Here is a 10,774-nt window from a genome sequence, read left to right on the forward strand (position 1 = left end):
AAAGGAGAAAAAAGTAGGAAAAAGAAGAAAAAAGTATGAACATTAAGAAATAAGTATGAAAAAGAAGAAAAAAGTATGAACATTAAGAAATAAGTATGAAAAAGAAGAAAAAAGTATGAAAATTAAGAAATAAGTATTAAAAAGAAAAAAATTGAAAAATTAAGAAATAAGTATTAAAAAGAAAAAAAAGATGTAAAAGAAGAAAAAAAGCATGAAAAAGAAGAAAAAAGTATGAACATTGAGAAAACAGTATGAAAATAAGAAAACAAGTATGAAAAAGAAGAAAAAAGTTTGAACATTGAGAAAACAGTATGAAAAGAAGAAAACAAGTATGAAAAAGAAGAAAAAAGTATGAACATTGAGAAAACAGTATGAAAAGAAGAAGAAAAGCATGAAAAAGAAGAAAAAAGTATGAACATTGAGAAAACAGTATGAAAAGAAGAAAACAAGTATGAAAAAGAAGAAAAAAGTATGAACATTGAGAAAACAGTATGAAAAGAAGAAAACAAGTATGAAAAAGAAGACAGCAAGTATAGAAAATGAAAATTAAAAAAAATAAAAAAAGTATGAAAAGAAGAAGAAAGCATGAAAATTTAAAAAAAGTATGAAAAAGAAGAAAAAAGTATGAAAATTAAGAAAGAAGTATGAAAAAGAAAAAAAAGCATGGAAATTAGGAAACAAGTATGTAAAAAGGAAAAAGTATGAAAATTAAGAAAGAAGTATGAAAAAGAAGAAAAAAGCATGAAAATTAAGAAAAAAGTAGGGGGAAAAAAAGTATGAAAAAGAAGAAAAAAACATGAAAATTAAGAAAAAAAGTATGGGAAAAAAAAGTATGAAAAAGAAGAAAACAAGTATGAAAAAGAAGACAGCAAGTATAGAAAATGAAAATAAAATAAAATTTAAAAAAAGTATGAAAAGAAGAAGAAAGCATGAAAATTTTAAAAAAAGTATGAAAAAGAAGAAAAAAGTATGAAAATTAAGAAAGAAGTATGAAAAAGAAGAAAAAAGCATGGAAATTAAGAAACAAGTATGAAAAAGAAAATAAAGGAAAAAGAAGAAAAAAACATGAAAATTAAGAAAAAAGTATGGGAAAAAAAGTATGAAAAAGAAGAAAACAAGTATGAAAAAGGGAAAAAGTATGAAAATTAAGAAAGAAGTATGAAAAAGAAGAAAAAAGCATGAAAATTAAGAAAAAAGTAGGAAAAAAAAAGTATGAAAAAGAAGAAAAAAACATGAAAATTAAGAAAAAAAGTATGGGAAAAAAAGTATGAAAAAGAAGAAAACAAGTATGAAAAAGAAGACAGCAAGTATAGAAAATGAAAATAAAATAAAATAAAAAATAAAATTAAAAAAAAGTATGAAAAGAAGAAGAAAGCATGAAAATTAAAAAAAAAAAGTATGAAAAAGAAGAAAAAAGTATGAAAATTAAGAAAGAAGTATGAAAAAGAAGAAAAAAGCATGGAAATTAAGAAACAAGTATGAAAAAAGGAAAAAGTATGAAAATTAAGAAAGAAGTATGAAAAAGAAGAAAAAAGCATGAAAATGAAGAAAAAAGTATGAAAAAAAAGTATGAAAAAGAAGAAAAAAACATGAAAATTAAGAAAAAAAGTATGGAAAAAAAAAGTATGAAAAAGAAGAAAACAAGTATGTCATACCAAAGACTATAAAAATGGGAGCCATTACCTCCCTGCTTGGCACTCAGCATCAAGGGTTGGAATTGGGGGTTAAATCACCAAAAATGATTCCCGGGCGTGGCCACCGCTGCTGTTCACTGCTCCCCTCACCTCCCAGGGGGTGAACAAGAGGATGGGTCAAACGCAGAGGACTAATTTCACCTCACCTAGTGTGTGTGTGTGACAATCATTGGTACTTGAACTTGAATACTTAGCTAAGTGGTCCGTGGCACACAAGACATGACCGGAGACTAAAGAAGATCTCCAACAAGGTCTACTCTCAGTGGCAAGGCAGGAAGACCACAACAAGGCTGAGACTGATCAATCCTGGAAGAGTACCTGGGAGAAGGAGGCAGAACAAGAAGCAGTCATCATAACCCTGTTCCTGCATGCTAACTTAGTTTAATGGCAACTTTCATTTATTGTCTTTGATTTTGTTTTGGTGCTTCTTTTCAAAATGACTGCTTGTGTGTGTGTGTGTGTGTGTGTGTGTGTGTGTGTGTGTGTGTGTGTGTGTGTGTGTGTGTGTGTGTGTGTGTGTGTGTGTGTGTGTGTGTGTGTGCGTAGCAATGTTATGCGTTGCCGTGGTGACGGGTAATAAGAAAATGATTGTGACAAAATAACATTTACATAACAGTTTATTTATTTGGCATTTCCATGGCGAACGTTGTGTTCGTCCATATTTGATTTCATGCCACCGCCGCAGTACGGCCATGCCGACACATCTCCCAGCCAACATCGTGCCCTGGGGGAATTGCACCTGCAGCTTTGTTGCACAAATGAACTGCCTCACTCCAGCAGCCACAGCACATTTTACTTCATCATTTCATTTCATTCCCATAATAAACTGCTTAAGCACGTCTGCCAGGGAAATGAAAGTTATCATGACGTACAAACCAGTAGAAGTTATCATGAAATACAAATGAGTAGAAGTTATTATGAAATACAAACCAGTAGAAGTTATTATGATGTACAAACCAGTAGAAGTTATCATGATGTACAAACCAGTAGAAGTTATCATGAAATACAAATGAGTAGAAGTTATTATGACGTACAAAGGAGTAGAAGTTATTTTGATGTACAAACCAGTAGATGTCCTCATGATGTACAAACCAGTAGAAGTTATCATGATGTACAAACGAGTAGAAGTTATCATGATGTACAAACGAGTAGAAGTTATTATGATGTACAAACGAGTAGAAGTTATCATGATGTACAAACCAGTAGAAGTTATCATGATGTACAAACGAGTAGAAGTTATTATGATGTACAAACGAGTAGAAGTTATCATGATGTACAAACGAGTAGATGTCATCATGATGTACAAACGAGTAGATGTCATCATGACGTACAAACCAGTAGAAGTTATTATGATGTACAAACGAGTAGATGTCATCATGATGTACAAACCAGTAGAAGTTATCATGATGTCCAAACAAGTAGAAGTTATTATGATGTACAAACGAGTAGAAGTTATTATGATGTACAAACCAGTAGATGTCCTCATGATATACAAACAAGTAGAAGTTATTATGATGTACAAACGAGTAGAAGTTATTATGATGTACAAACGAGTAGAAGTTATTATGATGTACAAACCAGTAGAAGTTATCATGATGTACAAACCAGTAGATGTCCTCATGATGTACAAACCAGTAGAAGTTATCATGATGTACAAACGAGTAGAAGTTATTATGATGTACAAACCAGTAGAAGTTATTATGATGTACAAACGAGTAAATGTCCTCATGATGTACAAACGAGTAGATGTCATCATGATGTACAAACCAGTAGAAGTTATCATGATGTACAAACGAGTAGATGTCATCATGACGTACAAACGAGTTAACTGGTGTATTTTTTATTGTGTATTATTTAACATATGTTTTTTAATTTGTGTATTATTCAACATGTGTATTATGTAATGTTTGTATATTATGTAATATGTATGTTATTTAACGTCTGTATTATATAAAATGTGTATTATTTAATATGTGCAATATTTAACCTGTGTATTATTTAATATGAATGTTTTTTAACTTGTGTATTATTTAATACATGTATTATTTAATATTTGTATTATGTAAAGTGTGTATTATTCTGAATGTGTATTATTTAGAATGTGTATTATTTAACGTGTATTATTTAATTTGTGTATTATTTATCTTGTGTATTATTTAACATGTGTATTATTTAACTTGTGTATTATTTAATATGTGTATTATTTAACGTGTGTATTATTTAATATGTGTCTTATTTAAAATGTGTAATATTTACCAAGTGTATTATTGAACATGTGTTTTATTTACAATGTTTATTATTTAATAAGTGTGTTATTTAATATGTGTATTATTTAACTTGTGTAGTATTTAATATGTGTATTTTAACATGTGTATTATTTAAGATGTGTATTATTGAACATGTGTATTATTTAACGTGTGTTATTTAACAAGTGTATTATTTAACATGTGTATTATTTATTATGTGTATTATTTAACATGTGTATTATTTAACATGTGTATTATTTAGAATGTGTATTATTTAACATGTGTGTTTTTTAACTTGTGTATTATTTAGTATGTGTATTATTTAATGTGTATTTTAACATGCGTATTATTTATGATGTGTACTATTTAACATGTGTATTATATATGTGTATTATTTAACATGTGTTATTTAATATGTGTATTATTTAACATGTGTATTATTTAATATGTGTATTATTTAACTTGTGTATTATTTAATGTGTATTTTAACATGCGTATTATTTATGATGTGTACTATTTAACATGTGTATTATATAATATGTGTATTATTTAACATATGTTATTTAATATGTGTATTATTTAACATGTGTATTATTTAATATGTGTATTATTTAACATGTGTATTATTTAACATGTGTATTATATAATATGTGTATTATTTAACATGTGTATAATATAATATTTGTATTATTCAACTTGTGTATTATTTAACATGTGTATTATATAATATGTGTATTACTTAACTTGTGTATTATTTAAGATGCGCATTATTTAATATGTGTAATGTTTAACGTGTGTATTACATATGTGTATTATTTCATATGTGTATCGTTTCACATGTGTATTATTTAATGTGTATTATTTCACATGTGTATTATTTAATATGTGTATTATTTCACATGTGTATTATTTGATATGTGTATTATTTAACATGTGTATTATTTATTATGTGTATTATTTAACATGTGTATTATTTAATGTGTATTATTTAACATTTGTATTATGTAACTTGTGTATTATTTCATATGTGTATTATTTAACATGTGTATTATTGAACATGTGTATTATTTAACATGTGTATTATTTATTATGTGTATTATTTAACTTGTGTATTAACATGTGTATTATTTAACTTGTGTATTATTTAACATGTGTATTATTTAACATGTGTATAATATAATATGTGTATTATTCAACTTGTGTATTATTTAACATGTGTATTATATAATATGTGTATTACTTAACTTGTGTATTATTTAAGATGCGCATTATTTAATATGTGTAATGTTTAACGTGTGTATTACATATGTGTATTATTTCATATGTGTATCGTTTCACATGTGTATTATTTAATATGTGTATTATTTCACATGTGTATTATTTAATATGTGTATTATTTCACATGTGTATTATTTGTTATGTGTATTATTTAACATGTGTATTATTTATTATGTGTATTATTTAACATGTGTATTATTTAATGTGTATTATTTGACATTTGTATTATGTAACTTGTGTATTATTTCATATGTGTATTATTTAACATGTCTATTATTCAACATGTGTATTATTGAACATGTGTACTATTTAATATGTGTATTATTTAACATGTGTATTATTTATTATGTGTATTATTTAACTTGTGTATTAACATGTGTATTATTTAACATGTATATTATTTAACTTGTGTATTATATAATTTGTGTTATTTAACATGTGTATTATTTAAAATGTGTATTATTTAACAAGTGTATTATTTAACATGTGTAATATTTAACATGTGTATTACTTAACTTGTGTATTATTTAAGTTATGTATTATTGAACATGTATGATTTAAAGACACGGCAGAAGCAGAGTAAAGGTGAAACAGGAAGTGTTGATGATCCACTTCCTGTCAAGGCAGATGATAGTCATCCTCAGCAGGACTTTGGTCATGAAGGAAATCTCAGCAGAGATCTTCAATCTGTGCCCTCCCCTCCCCCCCCTCACCCCATATAAGCAGGCTGATGGCATCATGGGGGAGGGGCGGGGCTGAGTGACAGCCAATCAGAGTGTGTGCTGATAAAAGCCCTTGTAATGTACGAAAGATGATAAGAAATAATAGACTTGCGTCCTTAGTGGGAGTGGAGAGTGCAGCCGACATCCATCACAGACAAGTTTTACAGCAAAAATAATAACGCTTTTTTTATCGCCGACTTAAACACACTTTCGTTCCCAACTCTGATTGGCTGCCAGCAGGAGGGGAAAACACTTTTCCTTTTCTCATCAAAGCACACGTCACGGTAACTTGACGAGTCATGTGACCCTGCCAGGGTCAAAGGTCACTGCCTCCTGCACACGCCACAGTTGTAAGAGTTTTCATGCCAGTAGTTTGATTTAGTTTGCAGTTACCTTGAATCCCTTTGAGGGCTGCTTTGAAATCTCTTTTGTCAGTTTTCACTTTTTATAAATATTTAGTTTGAGAGTTTGGTTTGAGTTGGACTTTTTCCCATACTTAATTGTCAGGTGCAGCATTCAAAAAGATTAGACTAAGTATTGTGCGATAAAACTCAACGAAAGAAACTTCCTGTTTCCGGGGGAGGAAATCAACTGCAAGGGCTCCGCCCCCCGACTCATTTCCTGAGCAGGGGGGGGGAATGGGGGGGTATTGTTGATTGATTATGGAGGTATTTGGACTTCAAAACTACCTATAAAAACTACAATTTCAGTGGTTAATAAAGAGGGTGGTGAAGTACCATATGGAGGTATTTGGACTTCAGAACTAACTATAAAAACTACAATTTCAGTGCTTAATAAAGAGGGTGGTGAAGTACCATATGGAGGTATTTGGACTTCAAAACTACCTATAAAAACTACAATTTCAGTGCTTAATAAAGAGGGTGGTGAAGTACCATATGGAGGTATTTGGACTTCAGAACTAACAATAAAACAACAATTGTACTGCTTAATAAAGAGGGTGGTGAAGTACAATATGGAGGTATTTGGACTTTGGAGACAGGTGGTGTCGCAGACCACCTCCTCTGTTCAGGGATGGTTTTTCAACCTTGACATAGATGTCTTCCCTCACTCCTCTTTGGTACCATCCGTCCTCCCAGTCCAGAATCTCTACATTTAGGTAGACAGCTGAGTCTTGGCCTGAAGAGTTTGCCCGTCAATGGTGGGCCATGTGTCGGCTTAGTGGTTGTTTTGTTTCCCTAATATATGAATCAGTGCATTCATTATTACACTGGATGTGTGTGTGTGTGATGTTATGTGTGTATGTGTGATGTTATGCACTGAAGCATCCATTATTTAACTGTGTTCACACACAAAAGCACGCACGCACGCACACACGCACACACACACACACACACACACACACACACACACACACACACACACACACACACACACACACACACACACACACACACACACACACACACACACACACACACACACGCGCACCTTGTTTGACCTCGTTAAGCCACGTTAGCTCACTGAGCCATCAGCTTTGTTTGCAAATAATTACTTTGTTTGTCTTGTTTCAGTAAAATCAACAAACATGGCCGCCCTTTGAGGGGCAGAGGTGTCGCCACGGCAACAAGACCAATGTGATTGACGACAATACTGATGAAACTTGTCTAGCACGCACGCACGCGCACACACACACACACACAGAGATATGTGGAGCCTAAAGTGACAAATGCACAGGTAAATGTAGTATTTTAGTAGTGTCAGGTTCAAACACTGATGACATCTATTAAACAAGACATGAAGCAAAGAATTAAAAAGAGACAGAATAAAATTTGACGCCTGTACCCTTGTACAGTGTCTCAACACGCTCTGGCGAAATATTGTATGCCACCTCTTTTATTTGGAGTTTCCCTGATTACATGGCAATAGCTGTTTCTAAGGGACGTGGGTCGTAAACAGCCATCGCCTTTGGTTACAGAACAGTTCACAGAAAAGGTCGTAAAACAGTTCAAAGAAGCGGTGCCTGGACGGGAGTCTGGTCCTGCTTCCTCTTCGCTTTTGTAGTTCTTGGGTCAAGACCATATCTCTCTGTTGATTACAATACATGAAAGAAACAGAACACCTTCATGTTGCTTCCCATCGTACACAGTGGAGTTTTACAAGCCTTCTTCCTGGTAGGTTCAAAGACAGCTTTTGTCTTCTCGCCGGGAACTCATTTCAACACAAAGTGATAACTTAGATACAATTATTCTAACAAGTAGATACCGTATTTTTCGGACTATAAGGCGCACTTAAAATCCTTTCCTTTTATCCAAAAATCGACAGTGCGCCTTATAACCCGGTGCGCCTAATGTACGGAATAATTCTGATTGGGCTTACCGGCTTCATGGTGTAATGATAAGTGTGACCAGTAGATGGCAGTCACACCAGAGATATGTGTGGACTGCAAGATGACGCCAGTAAACACCAGAACTTTAAATGTTCCATTGAAAATATGGAACATTACACACAGCGCTCAAAAATCAGTCAAAATGTTTTAGTAGGACTTTGGGAAGTTAAGAAGCCGCACCGCTTGATGGATTGTCGGAGCATTACAACTACCATAGTCAGACGTACTGTGCTTCAACATATTATTATGGTGTATGTATAAGGACTCCAAAATGGCACCTATTAGCAGACATATCTGGTGTTTTGTTTCGTGATATTATGCAAAAGCAACTTTTCTCACCATCTGGTACCTGTTGTTGTGTATTTGGGATCTGCATAAGTCCAGAAAATGTGCGCGTGTTTGCCTTCGTAGTCCGTGCCGACACCGTAGTCGATCAGCTTCTTCTTTTTCTCTATCTTCTTGTTATGGGACATACATCATCCGCTGTTGCCATTTCTAATATAAAGTAGCATAAAGTTGTAACTTAGATCTGTCAATGCTAAAAACATACCGGTGTGGTGAGTTGACATTATTCGTCCACAGAACTTTAGTCATTAGAGATGTCCGGACGGACGGTTTGTCACGGGACACATTTTGTTGTTGCACTAGTGAGCCACGGATGAGGAGATGCTGCTCCGTTATTGATTGAAGTAAAGTCTGAATGTCATTAAAACAGTTAGCGCCATCTTTTGACACTTCTTACACTCCCGTCCTTGCACGCTACACCGCTACAACAAAGATGTATCATCACATTATGACCCTTTTAATGCGCCTTATAATCCGGTGTGCCTTTTGTGTGAAAATAGACCTGAATAGACCCGCTCATCGGCAGTGCGCCTTATGGTCCGAAAAATACGGTACTTAAATGGCAATGGGGGTGGTACCTATGTTAATTAGGTTATGAGTTCAATACCTTTCCTTATATGGCAGTGAGGTGGTACCTATGCTAACTAGGTAATGAGTTCAATACATTTCCTTATATGCTAATGGCGTTAATAACCCATGCTAATGAGGTAAAAGGTTTAATACATTTCCTTATATGGCAATGAGGTGGTACCTATGCTAATAAGGTAGAGAGTTTAATACATTTCCTCATATGGCAGTGGGGTGGTACCTATGCTAATTAGGTAATGAGTTCAATACATTCCCTTATATGGCTATGGGGTGGTACCTATGCTAATTAGGTAACAACTTCAATATATTTCCTTATATGGTAATATGGGTGGTACCTATGCTACTTATGTAATTAGTTCAATACTTTCCATATATGGCAATGGGGTGGTATTTATGCTAATAAGGTAGTGAGTTAAATACATTGCCTTATATGGCAGTGAGGTGGTACCTATGCTAATTATGTAATGAGTGCAATACTTTCCATATATGGCAATGGGATGGTACCTATGCTAATTAGGTAATGAGTTCAGTACTTTCCATATATGGCAATGAGGTGGTACCTATGCTAAATAGATAGTGAGTTCAATACTTTTCCGTATATGGCAGTGAGGTGGTACCTATGCTAACTAGGTAATGAGTTCAATCTATTTATTTATAAGGGTGATACCTATGCTAATTAGTTAATGAGTTCAAATCTTTCCATATTTGGTAATGGGGTGGTACCTATGCTAATTAGGTAATGAGTTCAATACTTTCCATATATGGCAATGAGGTGGTAACTATGCTAATTAGGTAATGAGTTCAAAACATTTACTTATGTGCTAACGGCGTTATTAACACATGCTAACTAGGTAATGAGCTCAATCTATTTATAAGGCTGATACCTATGCTAATTAGGTAAAGCGTTCAATACTTTCCATATATGGCAATGGGGTGGTACCTATGCTAATAAGGTAGTGAGTTAAATACATTTCCTTGTATGGCAGTGAGGTGGTAGCTATGCTAAGTATGTAATGAGTGCAATACTTTTCATATATGGCAATGGGGTGGTACCTATGCTAATTAGGTAATGAGTTCAATACTTTCCATATATGGCAATGAGGTGGTACCTATGCTAATTAGGTAATGAGTTCAATACTTTTCCGTATATGGCAGTGATGTGGTAACTATGCTAATTAGGTAATGGGTTCAAAACATTTACTTATGTCCCAATGGCGTTATTAACACATGCTAACTAGGTAATGAGTTCAATCTATTTATTTATAAGGCTGATGCCTATGCTAATTAGGTAATGAGTTCAATACTTTCCATATTTGGTAATGGGGTGGTACCTATGCTAATTAGATAATGAGGTCAATACTTTCCATATATGGCAATTGGGTGGCACCTATGCTAATAAGGTAGTGAGTTAAATAAATTTCCTTATATGGCAGTGAGGTGGTACCTATGCTAATTATGTATTGAGTGCAATACTTTCCATATATGGCAATGGGGTGGTACCTATGCTAATTAGTTCATGAGTTCAGTACTTTCCATATATGGCAATGGGGTGGT

Source organism: Entelurus aequoreus, linkage group LG21 (genome assembly GCF_033978785.1).
Source record: "Entelurus aequoreus isolate RoL-2023_Sb linkage group LG21, RoL_Eaeq_v1.1, whole genome shotgun sequence".
NCBI lineage: Eukaryota > Metazoa > Chordata > Actinopteri > Syngnathiformes > Syngnathidae > Entelurus > Entelurus aequoreus.